Source organism: Triturus cristatus, chromosome 11 (assembly GCF_964204655.1).
Source record: "Triturus cristatus chromosome 11, aTriCri1.1, whole genome shotgun sequence".
NCBI lineage: Eukaryota > Metazoa > Chordata > Amphibia > Caudata > Salamandridae > Triturus > Triturus cristatus.
In genome coordinates this window covers 1,049,528,873-1,049,544,919 of record NC_140594.1, presented here as the reverse complement: position 1 = coordinate 1,049,544,919, position 16,047 = coordinate 1,049,528,873, and the positions used below count along the sequence as shown (strand labels likewise).

At 57.6% G+C, this 16,047-nt stretch overlaps 1 long non-coding RNA gene across 1 annotated transcript in view; it reads left to right on the top strand.

Annotated features, from left to right (window-relative positions):
* Positions 1-6,011, top strand: part of LOC146785930 (uncharacterized) — an 88,806-nt gene extending 82,795 nt beyond the window's left edge. Inside the window, exons 2-3 of the long non-coding RNA XR_014970829.1 lie at positions 4,085-4,355; positions 5,688-6,011. This is a non-coding gene — a long non-coding RNA (uncharacterized LOC146785930). The remainder of the gene's footprint in view (positions 1-4,084; positions 4,356-5,687) is intronic.
* The last annotated feature ends 10,036 nt before the right edge of the window (positions 6,012-16,047 follow it).

Below are 16,047 nucleotides of genomic sequence, written 5' to 3'. Positions count from 1 at the left end.
ATGTTGTGCAGCATGCAGCACACGAGGAAGATTTTGCAGACCTTCACCGGTGCATATGGGAGTGCGCCGCCGGTCTTGTGGAGGCACCGGAATCGGCTCTTCAGGAGGCCAAAGGTCCTCTCTATCACTCGCCTGGTCTGCCCATGAGCGTTGTTGTACCGGTGATCGGCAGCCGTTCTGGGGTTGCGGAGAGGCGTGATCAGCCATGGCATGTTGGGATAGCCAGAGTCCCCTACATGGAAACATCATGGACAGAAGTGGGTCAGGAGAAGCAGTAAGACAGAAAGATGACGCTAAATACAGGAGTAACAGAGTATACCCACCAACAAGACATGCTAGTTCGTTGCGCAGCTGCAGCATCATTTCAGGCACCCTGCTACGCCTCATGATGTAGGCATCGTGTGCTGATCCTGGAAAACGAGCACAGACATGGGAAATCACCATGTTAGCAAGACACACCACAAGGGCATTAATGGAGTGGTAATGTTTCCTGTTTCTATAGGCTACCTCCTGTGCCTGTGTTGGTACCAAAGCCACATGTGTCCCATCAATAGACTCAATGACATGGGGCATCCCTCCCAGGGCATAGAATTCACCCTTGACACCTGTCAACTGCTCAGGAGTTGGGAAATGAATAAACTCATCCAGGTGAACCAACATGGCCTCTAAAAAATCATGCAGGACACGGCTGAACATGGTCTGGGACATGCCATCAACATGAGCTATGGTCTCTTGAAACGTACCCGTGGCAAAGAAATGTAGGGCTGCCATCACCTTCATCTTGGGTGTCAGTGCAGTAGGATACCTGTGTAGCGGTTGGAGGTGTGGTGCCAGCCTTGCTGTCAAGTTCAGAATCAACCGTTGGGTGAAGCGGTAGCGGCGTATACAGTCACGTTCCCTCAGGGCAGCCAAGTCTGGGATTGGTCAGGGGAGAGGCGGAGCCCTGCAGTAAATTGGAAGGGACAACGAAGAGTGAGTACAGTACAACAACACTGTCAATGTACTGAGCACATGTTGAACAGCCAATACACATATGCTACATGCAGAGTCAGGTCTGTGCAATACATCCTGGACACGTATGCCAGGCAGGTGACACTCCTACCAAGAGCCAGCTACAAACGTAGATTCACAAGCTCAACATGACATGGCATGAAACTAGCTGTGGGCCAGTGTAAGTGAACAGGCAGACGCATTACAGGAGTGACAGACATCCACATGTGTGCAGAAGAAGGATGTTTATCATACAGACAGGTTGCGGAACACTAGAGGCACAGGTCACATGTCCCTGAAAAAAGGACAGACCACACACCTTGCCATGAAGGGGTACATGTCAAAACTGATCACACATACATTGATACTACGCAGATATGTCCTTGTCTCGCAAGTCCATGTTCGATGCATACATACACAAGTTACGTCTGATTCCACATGTGTCCTGGTGTGCATAATAGTGTGCCATGCCCATCCACACACATGCACATGTTGGATGCAGCAACTGCAGATGCATTTGACGGAACACCAACAGCAAGCTTATGGGAACACATGACACACACATGACATACTCACATCGTGCAACGCCGGTAATCACATGTCAGGTGTTATTATCCGTGTACCTGGCATCAGGGGACAGTTGCAGGTGTTGGTGACTGTGCCATGCCAGTGACGCAGTGCTCAACAAGTCTGTACTCTATGCACTCATGTCAAAGGTGTGAAGGGGATGTGTGGCACATAGTGCACCTTGACACATGACATGTGTACACAGCTCATCACACATCTATTGGGTTCAAACATGAGGAGATTTGTGCCACATCACAGCCTGACACACCTAGGCCCGAGACATGTAGGACTGCACTGACAATGACTTGATGTCCAGCCTTGGCCAAATATGACAGCTCAATTCCTTTCTGTGTGCCGCCTGTCACCAGTGTAAGGTGTGAAACGCACCGTAAACACGCTCTGAGGGCGTGTGTAGGGTCCGTATCACCATGGTTGTGTAGCCGTAGGCGTACGCCATAGGGATACGGTCTGTACACCCATGTGTAGGGTCCGCATCACTATGGTTGTGTTGCCGTAGGCGTACGCCATAGGGATATGGTTCGTACAGGCGTGTGTAGGGTCCGTATCACCATGGTTGTGTAGCCGTAGGCGTACGCCATAGGGATACGGTCTGTACACGCGTGTGTAGGGTCCGCATCACTATGGTTGTGTTGTCGTAGGCGTACGCCATAGGGATACGGTCCGTACAGGCGTGTGTAGGGTCCGTATCACCATGGTTGTGTAGCCGTAGGCGTACGCCATAGGGATACGGTCCGTACACGCGTGTGTAGGGTCCGTATCACCATGGTTGTGTAGCCGTAGACGTACGCCATAGGGATACAGTCCATTCATGCGTGTGTAGGGTCTGCATCACTATGGTTGTGTTGCCGCAGGTGTATGCCATAGGGATACGGTCCGTACAGGCGTGTGTAGGGTCCGTATCACCATTGTTGTGTAGCCGTAGGCGTACGCCGTAGGGATACGGTCCGTAGAGGCATGTGTAGGGTCCGTATCACCATGGTTGTGCAGCCGTAGGCGTACGCCGTAGGGATACGGTCCGTACACGCGTGTGTAGGGTCCACATCACTATGGTTGTGTTGCCGTAGGCCTACGCCATAGGGATACGGTCCGTACACGCGTGTGTAGGGTCCGTATCACCATGGTTGTGTAGCCGTAGGCGTACGCCATAGGGATACGGTCCGTACAGGCGTGTGTAGGGTCAGTATCACCATGGTTGTGTAGCCGTAGGCGTACGCCATAGGGATACGGTCTGTACACGCGTGTGTAGGGTCCGCATCACTATGGTTGTGTTGCCGTAGGCGTATGCCGTAGGGATACGGTCCGTACACGCATGTGTAGGGTCCGCATCACTATGGTTGTGTTGCCGTAGGCCTACGCCATAGGGATACGGTCCGTACACGCTTGTGTAGGGTCCGTATCACCATGGTTGTGTAGCCGTAGGCGTACGCCATAGGGATACGGTCCGTACAGGCGTGTGTAGGGTCAGTATCACCATGGTTGTGTAGCCGTAGGCGTACGCCATAGGGATACGGTCCGTACACGCGTGTGTAGGGTCCGCATCACTATGGTTGTGTTGCCGTAGGCGTACGCCATAGGGATACCGTCCGTACAGGCGTGTGTAGGGTCCGTATCACCATGGTTGTGTAGCCGTAGGCGTACGCCATAGGGATACGGTCTGTACACGCGTGTGTAGGGTCCGCACCACTATGGTTGTGTTTCCGTAGGTGTACGCCATAGGGATACGGTCCGTACAGGCGTGTGTAGGGTCCGTATCACCATGGTTGTGTAGCCGTAGGCTTACGCCATAGGGATACGGTCCGTACAGGCGTGTGTAGGGTCTGTATCACCATGGTTGTGTAGCCGTAGGCGTACGCCATAGGGATACGGTCCGTACAGGCGTGTGTAGGGTCCGTATCACCATGGTTGTGTAGCCGTAGGCATACGCCATAGGGATACGGTCCATACACGCGTGTGTAGGGTCTGCATCGCTATGTTTGTGTTGCCGTAGGCTTACGTCATGTGGGTGAGTGTCCATGTGGAGTGTTACCGCCCAGATGCATGAGGGATGCATACACTACCCATGTGATGTGCGCAGGGAGCAGTGCTGTGTGTCTGACCTGCTGGGCTAGCCCAACACCTGTGACACCCCCCAGTCAAGTGGCACATGTGCAGAGTGAGGTTTGTACCCTCAGTTGCCAATGGCGTGTGTGTCTGTGTACTCTGCTGAGGTTGCGTCAGTGGCCTGGGGCATGTGACTGCTTTGAGGTGCTGCACATAATCCTGGTGTAGCTTGTGATGCACAGTGTGAGCCATGATCATTGATTCTGTCGCACCCCTCATGCCACCTGTGTACTTTAAAAGCCACGTAGTGCATTTTGCCTTCCCCAGAGGATAATGTCCCTATGACAAAGGTGCAATGAGTTGGCTGCATACTATGCCCAGTTCACACCTGCCAAATTGTTAAAATGTGTGTCTTTGTGACATGTAGCAGGTGTATTGATGTTGTCTCACTTTGTCATCCTCACAGGTAGGCACCCATGCCAAGGGGGAGATCTGGAAGGCGGCCGTCAGGGCCGTGAGGTCGGTGGAGGGTCAGAAGCGGCACCTGGCCCAGGTGAGGAAACGCTGGCAGGATATCCGGTGCTGGGCCAGGAGGATCGCCCGGGTCCTGCTGGGGGACTCACCACCATGCCCCCACGGCGGGCATCGCTGACTGACCCACCTAATGAAGCGTGTCCTGGCGGTGGTCTTCCCAGAGATGGATAGGCGCCTACTGGAGAAGCAGCAGCAGGAAGGGGGTAGGTACATGTGTGTTTGTTGTGTGTCACCAGCTTTTGGAAGTGCGCAGTCGCATGGATACACTGCCAGGGTTTAAATGTGCAGTGCATATCCTGTTCCACAAAGTCAACCCGTGCTGTTCTTCCTCCCTTCCCCTCCTTGACATGTGTTCCCGGGGCAGTGGGTAGTCACTCTTGCACAAGGTTATCTAGGCTGGCAGTTAATCCAAGTGCCCAATGCTTGCTACATCATGTGTGGGGGTGGTGTGTTACATGTGTTGTGAGCTTGCCTGTGCCCTGGCCAGTTCAGTCATTGTGGGGTCCATGTTAGTTGGCACTGCTGCTGAGTCCCGACATAGGAGTGTGTCTTTTAAGTGTACTGCCTTACAGCATGCATGACCAATGTTGTGCCCTCAGACATGATGTGCATGAGTGTGAGATATGCATAGTGCAGGGACGGTCGCTTCTGTTGCAGTCATATCCATACAGTACCATGGAGGAGTGTGGCCACTACAGTCGCCTGGGGCACCTTTTCCTAGGTATCATGTGTGTCATCCAACACTGTGGACATTCTCTGTGTCTTCAGCATAGGTTGGGCTCTATGGCATTGTACCCTGGCCTAATTTGTATTTACGTAAAGTGTGCTACATGTGTCCACTGTACAGGGTGACCCAATTTGGCTTGTGCATACTCACAGTGGCCAGTGCTTGTGTGTCTTGGTACAACTATCTGATGATGGTTGTTTGTCAGTTATATGTGTGGACAGGCGCACGGGGGATACTTTGTGTACACTCAGGATTTATTGAAGGGCATGTTTGTAATCCCCGAGTAGGAGGTGTAAGTACTTCCACTGTCTCAATCACATTGTCTCAGGTAGGGTGGGGTTTGTGCAGGGAAGGCCTACATGTCCAAACCTTATGTCTCCTTGCCAGGTCTGGCCTGTGTGTGATGATTGTCTGAACATACACTCAACATGCAGTGACCCAGTCATGTTGGGCATGGTTTAATGTATTTGCTAAGCAGCATGTGCCAAAAGTTAGGAGACATGGTTCCTGCTCATCCTTTTTTTGGCAACGGTGTGTGGTCCAGATGCTGTGCTGGACTGTCCCCAGAGACTGGCTCCTCTGTCTAATTTGATATCAAGTCATTTGCTGTTGTGTCATGCTCTCCATTGTTTCCCAGTGGCATGGTGGGTCAACCAACTGTGTGGTGCAGAGCCTACATATGTGCGTAGTATTGTAGATGTTACTCATGTTGTTTTTCATGCTATGCACTGTGAGCTATGTAGTTTTGAATCATGTGTCATATCTATACAGGTGTCTGATTATTCCTGTCTCTTCACCTTGCCCACAGCATCGTCGGGGGAAACCGAGGGAGACACTGGCACGGACCTTGAGGAGGGATCCAGCACCGGTGCCACCAGTGCTGGCGAGTCTGGCGCAGCAAGTGGCACGGAGGCCGAGGGGAGTGAGGCGGAGGACCTGTCCAGTCCCACCACCGACTATGACGCTGACGGGTCCGACGCTGAGCTCCCAGAGGGGGCGGAGGCTGCTCCCAGAGCTGAAGGCAGCACTCCATCTCTCGCCGTCCCCTCCATTCCCATCACCGGCCTCCCACTTGCTCGGGTCCCTTCCCTCCGTGCTAGGCGACAACATGTCTCCTTCGTGCCAGGCACCGCACCCCCTGCCCCTGTCTCCCCTGCTGCCGTCAATGCCGAGTCTGTGGACATTCTGCGGCAGTTGCAGGTTGGTCAGACATCGCTGCTTAATGTCCTCCATGGCCACACCACACTGCTGACACAGATGGTGTCGTACATGGAGGGCATGTCAGCAGCGATGTCAGACCAACGGATGTTGCTGAGGTCCATAGACTCGTCACTGGCTGCAGCAGTGGATCTCCAGCAGCGCTCTGTCCCCCCCACCCCTGCACCATCCACACTTCCCACTCCCATGCCTGTCCCACGCACACCCAGACGTCCCCATGCACGCACCCCACCAGACACAGGCAGCACACCACCAGGGAAGGCCAAGCGCACACCTCCTGTCACGCACACACAGGGGGAAGTAGGCACAGCCACTGGGTCGGGGGGCAAACGGCAGCCACGCAGCCACAGTGGGAGTGCGCAGTCCTCACAACCCACTTCCTCCAAAACCACTCCCCTTAGCTCTCCTGGCCAACTGTCAGATAAGGAGTCCTTCATGGCCAGTGTGTCCCTCAGTCCCAGTGTGGCATCACCCCGCAAGCGGTGGAGGCAGTGCCCGGCCAGGGTAGTTGAGTCCCCCCCTGTCCACACCATCCCCCAGTAGCGCTGCAACCCATCCCTCCGACCCCTCCCCCCTCCTTGGGGCCTGTGGTTCATTCGGGTGCAGGGGAGACGCTGGAAGACCTTGCGACCGTGTGCAGCGCCATCCTAACCACCACCTTTGGCGCTGCCCCACCCCCTGTGGTGGAGTCGTCCGTCCCTGCACCCACGACACCTACCCTTGCCCCTCCTGTCCCTGCGGTGCCTGGTCCTTCCCCCCCACATGATGCCCCCCTTCTGTGGATGGTAAGGAAGTGTGAACTGTGCAGGCAAGCTAGGGGAGACGTGTCCCCAAGTGTCCCCCACCAGGACTTCAAACATGGCCTGGCCTATGGGCCCTGTATATAGTTGACATTTCTTTAGCTATGATTTTTCATGCTGAATAAAGCATTTTGTTTTTCATTTGCACACGAATGCTTTTCTGGTCTTGCTGTTGGTGGTGCTGCTCCTTGATTTGGGGTGGTGATAATGTGTTAGGTGTCTGGGAAATGTTGTAGTGTGCTGCTCATGGGGTGTACCCTGGTATCTGTGTGCCATCACAAGGTATCTGCAAAAAATCTTTGGTCATGTAAGCTCTTACTGTATGGTGACATTGTCCCAAGGTGTGTTCCTTTCTGTGTGGACCCTGAAATCTTCCCTGCAGGGTGTTTCCCAATTGTTGTGCTGAGCTCTGTCTACATTGCCTGGGTGTGTGACGGATCCCTTCAACTTTGGACATGCATGCTCGGCAATGTCTCCACCTGCATCATTTGTGGCATCCTTGGTGGTCACTGTACCTGTGTATGGAGTATGTTGACATGACTTCATGTGGACATGTTCCCTTTACGCACTATGCATGTGTGTACTCCAAGCCTCGCACACATGTGTTACGTGTTCTGCAGGGTCTTTGGGCACCTGTCTGACAATTGTGGGCTTTGTATCTGTGGGTACTCCACCCTTTTCCTTCCATGAGAGGCACCAACTTGTTGGCTGCCCCAGCACCTGTACATTCCTATCAGTCCTGGAATGTGCGTGACAGTGTGTGTTCCCTTTGGGTCTCTTAGTTTAGTAGGGTGGCACATGAATATACAGTCTTGTTGCATGCTCTCAGTGTGTGTATTGTGCTGCCAGTGCCAGGGGTGGGTAAGCATGTGTCATATGTCATCACACCCACATGTGGTGTGTCATGCAGTGGGGGATGGACATCCACCCTCATGGGAGTAGGAGACTGCTGTCAGTGATGTGTTGGCATGCCACTCTCAATATAGTCGCACTTGGTGTATGCCTTCATGCACCCATGGAGTCTTGCTACTTGTGGGATGGTGTACACACCACCATGTCTCTGTCCACTGCTGGGAGGACTCTGCACCCACCCCTCCTATGTCTGGGCACTGCTGGGAGGACTCTGCATCCACCCCTCCTGTGTCTGGGCACTGTTAGAAAAGGTAGATGGACCGGGAGGGTCGGCCGGGGTCAGGAGGAGAGGTCTCCGGGGAGAGCCGTCTCCAGCGATCGTACAGACAAGTAACTTCCCCCCCACAGACAGATATCACACACGGATAAGGTTCAGTGTTCTTTATAAGCACTTATTTAAGGTACGGTTAAATGGTACAAGGAGGTCTGGACTCAGGGGTCCCCTCGATTAGAGTCTCGCAAGGTAGGGAAGGGGGTAGCGGGACAGTCTATTTACCAATCAGGTAGTTCGGATGAGATGATGATGAGCTCACAATCCTCGAGCTTGGTGATTAGGTGGTATGGGCCGCGGCAGCGCCAGCAGGACCCGGTGTGGATGGTCGTTACAACGGGCCGCGGCAGCGCCAGCAGGTCCCAGGAAGATGACTGTTGCAGAAGGCCGCGGCAGCGCCAGCAGGTCCCGGTGAGGATGGTCGTTACAACGGGCCGCGGCAGCGCCAGCAGGTCCCAGGAAGGTGAAGGTTGCAGAAGGCCGCGGCAGCGCCAGCAGGCAGGACGATGGTTCACAAGAGCGGGCTACGGCAGCGCCAGTAGACCGTCAGGGTTGAGTTCACTCGGTGTCTCTCGACTCCAGGATACAACTGCCTTCCTGCTCCGGAGCTGCCCCAGTTATAGGGCTGGTGCCCTTTGATGTCCGGACCCTCGCACTTGGAGGTCGGAGGGTCCGGGATGAAGGTGTCCAGACACCCAGCAGGGGGTGGAGCCAGTGCCTGGGGGAGCTGGGGGCGATCGGCACCTGGCGGGGGAGAGCCCTTGACACTTCGTTCTCCCATTGACCTGCCAAGTGGTCCGCTCACCTCCTGGGTGGATGGTGGTGCCGGGATGTCGGGGCCGGCCAGGCCCGGGGTTAGGGTCGAGGGGAGGCCGTGCGGCCGCGTGGTGCAGGGCCCAAGATGGCGGCTTGACCCTGCCGGGAAGCCGGTGGGCCTGGGTTCGGGCCCCGTCGAGCGGGGAGGGAGCGAGCCGTTTGTGAGGCCTGTCCAACATGCGTCCCCCCCAGCTGAAGGCGGGGAGAGTCACCCATCTCCTTGGGGACTCTCTTCGTCGAGGTGGAAAAAGCGGGACAGGCCATCTGCGTTGGCGTGATCTTGGCCTGGTCGGTGCTCCACGGTGAAGTCCATTCCCTGCAGGGAAATGGACCAGCGCAAGAGTTTTGGGTTCTCCCCCCGCATCTGCATCAGCCATTGCAGGGGTCGATGGTCGGTTTGTACCCGGAAGTGGGTACCGAAGAGATAGGGTCGGAGCTTTTTGAGGGCCCACACTACTGCAAATGCCTCCCTCTCGATGGTGCTCCAACGCTGTTCTCGGGCCAGGAGACGTCGGCTGATGAAGGCCACCGGCTGGTCATGACCTTCGGGGTTCAGCTGAGAGAGGACGGCCCCGATGCCGTGGTCGGAGGCGTCGGTCTGCACCACAAATTCCCGACTGTAATCGGGGGCCTGGAGCACCGGGGCGGTGCACAGGGCGGCCTTCAGTTCCTCGAAGGCCGCTTGACAATCAGGAGTCCAGTTGACCCGCTTCGGCTGGTTCTTGGATGTGAGACCCGTGAGGGGCCCCACGATGCTGCCGTAGTCCTTCACGAACCGCCGGTAGTAGCCGGTGAGCCCCAAGAAGGCTCGGACCTCGGTCTGGGTGACGGGGGGCTGCCAGGACTGGATGGCAGCAATCTTAAGTTGTAGTGGGGCCACCAGCCCGCTCCCCACTTGGTGCCCAAGGTAGGTCACAGACCCTTGGCCAATCTGGCACTTGCCGGCCTTAATGGTGAGGCCGGCCCGCTGGAGGGCTTGCAGGACCTCTTGGAGGTGGCGGAGGTGGTCGGACCAGTGGCGGCTGTATACAGCGATATCGTCCAGGTAGGCAGCGCTGAATTCTTCAAGCCCTGCCAAGACCTGGTTCACAAGGCGTTGGAACGTGGCGGGGGCATTCTTCATGCCAAAGGGCATGACCTTAAATTGATAGTGGCCATCGGGGGTAGAGAAGGCTGACCGTTCCTGAGCCCTGGGTGTGAGGCCGATCTGCCAGTAGCCCGCCGTTAGGTCGAAGATACTAAGGTAGCGGGCGGCCCCCAGCCGGTCGATCAGCTCGTCTGCTCGGGGGATGGGATGAGCGTCGGTCCGGGTGACAGCGTTCAAGCCCCGGTAGTCGACGCAGAATCTTAGTTCAGGGGCGGAGCCGGGGGCAGCGGCCTTGGGAACTAATACGACCGGACTGGCCCAGGGACTGTCCGAGGGCTCGATGACCCCGATCGTGAGCATCTTGGCCACTTCCTCCTGGATGCAGGCCCGTACCCGATCTGGTACGCGGTAGGCCCGGTGCCGGACAGGGGGACTGTCCCCGGTGTCTACGTCGTGCAAACACCAGGGGGTGACCCCGGGGGTGAGGGAGAACAGGGCAGCGAACTGCAGCAGGAGGTTCCGGCAGTCCTGGCGTTGCTCTGAAGTGAGGGCGTCCGAGAGCCGGACCCCGTCCACGGAGCCGTCCTTCTCCTGAGTCCTCAGGAGGTCCGGGAGGGGCTCGGAGTCTTCTTCTGTGCCACTGTCTGTAGCCATCAAGAGGCTTAGTTCGGAGCGCACAAAGTGCGGTTTGAGCCGGTTGGTGTGGAGGACCCGAAGGGGGTTCCGGGAGGACCCCATGTCGATGAGGTAAGTGACGGGGCTTTTGCGCTCGACCACTTTGAAGGGCCCCGTCCACTTATCTTGCAGGGCGCATGGTTCGGTGGGGGACATCACCCATACTTGCTGCCCCGGCTCGAATTCAACGGAGGAGGCATTGTGATCATACCACCTCTTCATGTCCTCCTGGCTGGCCTCGAGGTTCGCCTTGGCCATCTCCCTGAAGCGCCGGGTCTGGTTTCGTAAGGCCAGGATGTATTTGAAGACGTCTGGAGGGGTCGTTAGGGGGGCCATCTCCCAACCTTCCTTGACTAGGCTGAGGGGCCCTCGCACAGGGTGTCCGTATAGGAGTTCAAAGGGGCTAAAACCGAGGGACTTCTGGGGCACTTCCCGGTAGGCGAAGAGGAGGCACGGGAGCAGTACATCCCACTGGCGACGGAGAGGTTCTTCCAATCCCCCAATCATCCCTTTGAGAGTGCGGTTAAAACGCTCCACTAGTCCGTTCCCTTGGGGGTGATAGGGGGTCGTGAATCTGTAGGTGACCCCGCATTGTTGCCAGAGGGACTTCATGTACTTTGATATGAAATTCGTGCCTCGGTCGCTGACGACTTCTCGGGGGAAGCCTACCCGGGAGAAGATCCCCATCAGGGCCCGGCCAACCACTGGAGCGGTCACTGTCCGTAGAGGCACCGCCTCGGGGTAGCGGGTGGCATGGTCCACTAGTACCAAGATGAACCTGTGTCCTTGTGCCGTGCGGGGGTCCAGAGGTCCCACAATGTCTATCCCCACCCTCTCGAACGGGGTGGTGACCACCGGGAAGGGTTGTAGGGGGGCCTTCAGCTTCCGGCCACTCTTCCCGCTGGCTTGGCATGTGGGGCACGATCGGCAGTGGTTCAGGACGTCATTCCTCATTTTCGGCCAAAAAAAGTGGGTCACCAGGCGACTGTACGTTTTGTCCTGGCCCAGGTGTCCAGCCAGGGGGACATCGTGGGCTAGGTTGAGCAGAAAGTCTCGGAAGCGGAGCGGTACCACCAGAACTCGACCGGCCCCCAGTTCGGCGATTCTTTGCTCGCTGTAGAGCAGGTCGTTATCCCAGTAGACCCAGTGGGTTCCTGTGGTGTCCCCGGCGGTTTGGGTGCTGGCTTGTTGGCGGAGTCCCTCGAGGGAGGGACAGGTCTTTTGTTCCTGGCGGAACTGTTCTTGGGTGGGCCCCCCTTCTTGCCGCCACTGAGCCAGATCCGGGAGGTCCTGGTGTTGCGCGTCTTCCTCGGTAGTCGGGTCCGGGAGGTCGGTCTCGCCGTTGTCCTCTGCGAGGGCAACCGGGGGCGGAGGTGCTGGCCATTCGGTTTCTTCTGATCGGGGGGCGGCACGGGCGGCCATGGATCGGGTGGTTATGCAGGCCCAGTCCGGGAGGCCCAGCATCCCCAAGTGCTCTCTTCTCTCGACGGTGGCCCACGGGGAACTCTCGAGGTCATTCCCCAGGAGGCAGTCCACGGGGGCATCGTCCCGGACCGTCACCTTCAGTAGGCCGGAGACCCCTCCCCATTCAAACGGGACGCAGGCCATCTTACACATGCTCTCAGAGTTATCTGCCGAGCGGACGGGGCAGAGAATGTTCGGCAGGATCTGCTCGGGCTTCACCAGGTGACAGCGGACGGCCGTCACGCTGGCGCCGGTGTCACGCAAGGCCTCGGCTCTCTGTCCATTAATGGTCACCCACTGACCATATTTTCTGGTGTTGGCGGGTAGGGGAGCCCGCGGAACCATGTCCCTTCCCCCTAAGCATGCCAGGACCATGGCGGCCGGTTCCCACCCTTGCTGGTCCGGCTCATACTCCTCGGGTCCCTCCGATGATTGCTCTTCCCCCAGGGCAGCGGCAGCTACCTGGCGGGGCTTGGGTGGTTGGTTTAGCGGGCAGTTCGGATCGTTGGCGTAGTGGCCTAGTCGCTGGCACCGGTGGCACGTGACGTGGGCTCGGTACCCAGGCCGCAATGGGGGGTTGCCCCGGCCGGCCGGAGGTGGGGTGCTGGCCACGGGTGTTGCTGGTAAGGTGTCTCTCCCTCGCCCCTGGCCCCCTCCTCCTCCCCGAGGACGGTGCTGGCCTTGGTTGCTTCTGTTCTGGTCGTGGGGCCCTCTCCGGCCCACTCGGGTGCTTTCCCACCGGTCAGCTTCGGCGGCGAGCTGCCGTGGGTCAGTCAGCTTACTGTCGAGTAGGTGCTGCCTGAGCTCGACGAAACAGTTGTTTGATAGGTGCTCCCATACCATAAGGTTGAAGAGTTGTTCGTAGGTGGTGACCTGATTTCCCTTGATCCAACCCTCGAAGGCCCGGCTGAAATAGTTCACGTATTCCACCCAAGTTGTACCTGGGATCCGGGTGCAATCTCTGAACCTCTGGCGGTACATCTCGGGCGTGAGGCCGTAGCGGGTGAGGAGGGCAGCCTTCATGTGGTCGTAGGACGACATTTGGTGATCGGGGAGCTGCAGCAGGGCATCGCGACCCTCGTTGATGAATCTCCCCCAAAGTCCGGCTCCCCAATCACTCCGGTCGATCCGGTGGGAGGTCATTGCGATCTCATAGGCTTTAAACCACTGTTGTATGTCGTCTTCTCGGACATACTCGCGGACCACATCCTTGGGGATGTGAACTTTTTTCTCAATAGGCCCCGGGGTGTGTGGTCGCTCAGGCACCCCCAGTTCCTTATTCTGTTTGCGCAGTTCTATTTCCGCCAGTCGGCGCTCGTGCTCGAGCGTTATTTTTTTCTCTTCCAGCTCTCTTTGTCTCTGCTTTTCTTCTCGTTCCTCTCGAAGCCGCATATGCTCGAGGTTGATTTTCTGTTCAGCCAACTTAAGTTCCCCATCCATCTTGAGTCGTGCCATCTCTAATTCGTGTAATCTGACTCTGTCTCTTTCTCGTATCTCCTCCTGTGAGAGGCCCGTTCCCCGCTCCTCGGGAGCCGTGGCGTTCCCCTCTGGTGTGATGCTGGTTTGGTCTGTTGTGACGCTGTTTTGGTTGGAGGGTCCTGCGACCCCAGTTTCTGTCCATGACTCAAGAGCGCGCTTTAGATCATCCTTGGTACTCAGGCCGGTGGTAGCAATGCCAAGTTCTATGCAAAATTGTCTCAGTTCGCGGTGGTTGTATTCTTCTAATTTCTCCATTTGGAACTTCTCGGTGGAGCTGCTATCTTTGGTCGACATCGTGCTTTGTCGTGGGGTGAGCTACTCTCTGTACGATTACGCGTTGATTCGGATCGCGCCGCTGGCCACCAATGTTAGAAAAGGTAGATGGACCGGGAGGGTCGGCCGGGGTCAGGAGGAGAGGTCTCCGGGGAGAGCCGTCTCCAGCGATCGTACAGACAAGTAACTTCCCCCCCACAGACAGATATCACACACGGATAAGGTTCAGTGTTCTTTATAAGCACTTATTTAAGGTACGGTTAAATGGTACAAGGAGGTCTGGACTCAGGGGTCCCCTCGATTAGAGTCTCGCAAGGTAGGGAAGGGGGTAGCGGGACAGTCTATTTACCAATCAGGTAGTTCGGATGAGATGATGATGAGCTCACAATCCTCGAGCTTGGTGATTAGGTGGTATGGGCCGCGGCAGCGCCAGCAGGTCCCAGTGTGGATGGTCGTTACAACGGGCCGCGGCAGCGCCAGCAGGTCCCAGGAAGATGACTGTTGCAGAAGGCCGCGGCAGCGCCAGCAGGTCCCGGTGAGGATGGTCGTTACAACGGGCCGCGGCAGCGCCAGCAGGTCCCAGGAAGGTGAAGGTTGCAGAAGGCCGCGGCAGCGCCAGCAGGCAGGACGATGGTTCACAAGAGCGGGCTACGGCAGCGCCAGTAGACCGTCAGGGTTGAGTTCACTCGGTGTCTCTCGACTCCAGGATACAACTGCCTTCCTGCTCCGGAGCTGCCCCAGTTATAGGGCTGGTGCCCTTTGATGTCCGGACCCTCGCACTTGGAGGTCGGAGGGTCCGGGATGAAGGTGTCCAGACACCCAGCAGGGGGTGGAGCCAGTGCCTGGGGGAGCTGGGGGCGATCGGCACCTGGCGGGGGAGAGCCCTTGACACTTCGTTCTCCCATTGACCTGCCAAGTGGTCCGCTCACCTCCTGGGTGGATGGTGGTGCCGGGATGTCGGGGCCGGCCAGGCCCGGGGTTAGGGTCGAGGGGAGGCCGTGCGGCCGCGTGGTGCAGGGCCCAAGATGGCGGCTTGACCCTGCCGGGAAGCCGGTGGGCCTGGGTTCGGGCCCCGTCGAGCGGGGAGGGAGCGAGCCGTTTGTGAGGCCTGTCCAACAGGCACTGCTGGGAGGACTCTGCACCCACCCCTACTGTGTCTGGGCACTGCTGGGAAGACTCTGCACCCACCCCTCCTGTGTCTGGGCACTGCTGGGAGGATTCTGCACCCACCCCTACTGTGTCTGGGCACTGCTGGGAGTGATAGGCACCCACCCCTCATATGTCTGGAAACTGCTGGGAGGACTCTGCAGCCACTCCTCCTGTGTCTGGGCACTGCTGGGAGGACTCTGCATCCACCCCTCCTGTGTCTGGGCACTGCTGGGAGGACTCTGCACCCACCCCTACTGTGTCTGGGCACTGCTGGGAGTGTTAGGCACCCACCCCTCATATGTCTGGGCACTGCTGGGAGGACTCTGCACCCACCCCTCCTATGTCTGGGCACTGCTGGGAGGACTCTGCACCCACCCCTCCTGTGTCTGGGCACTGCTGGGAGGACTCTGCATTCACCCCTCCTGTTGATTGGCACTGCTGGGAGGACTCTGCACCCACCCCTACTTTGTCTGGGCACTGCTGGGAGTGTTAGGCACCCACCCCTCATATGTCTGGGCACTGCTGGGAGGACTCTGCATCCACCCCTCCTGTGTCTGGGCACTGCTGGGAGGGCTCTGCATCCACCCCTCCTGTGTCTGGGCACTGCTGGGAGGTTTCTGCACCCACCCCTCCTGTGTCTGGGCACTGCTGGGAGTGATAGGCACCCACCCCTCATATGTCTGGGCACTGCTGGGAGGACTCTGCACCCACCCCTCCTGTGTCTGGGCACTGCTGGGAGGACTCTGCAGCCACCCCTCCTGTGTCTGGGCGCTGCTGGGAGGACTCTGCACCCACCCCTACTGTGTCTGGGCACTGCTGGGAGTGTTAGGCACCCACCCCTCATATGTCTGGGCACTGCTTGGAGGACTTTGCATCCACCCCTCCTGTGTCTGGGCACTGCTGGGAGGACTCTGCACCCACCCCTCCTGTGTCTGGGCACTGGTGGGAGGACTCTGCACCCACCCCTCCTGTGTCTGGGCACTGCTGGGAGTGTTGGGCACCCACCCCTCATATGTCTGGGCAC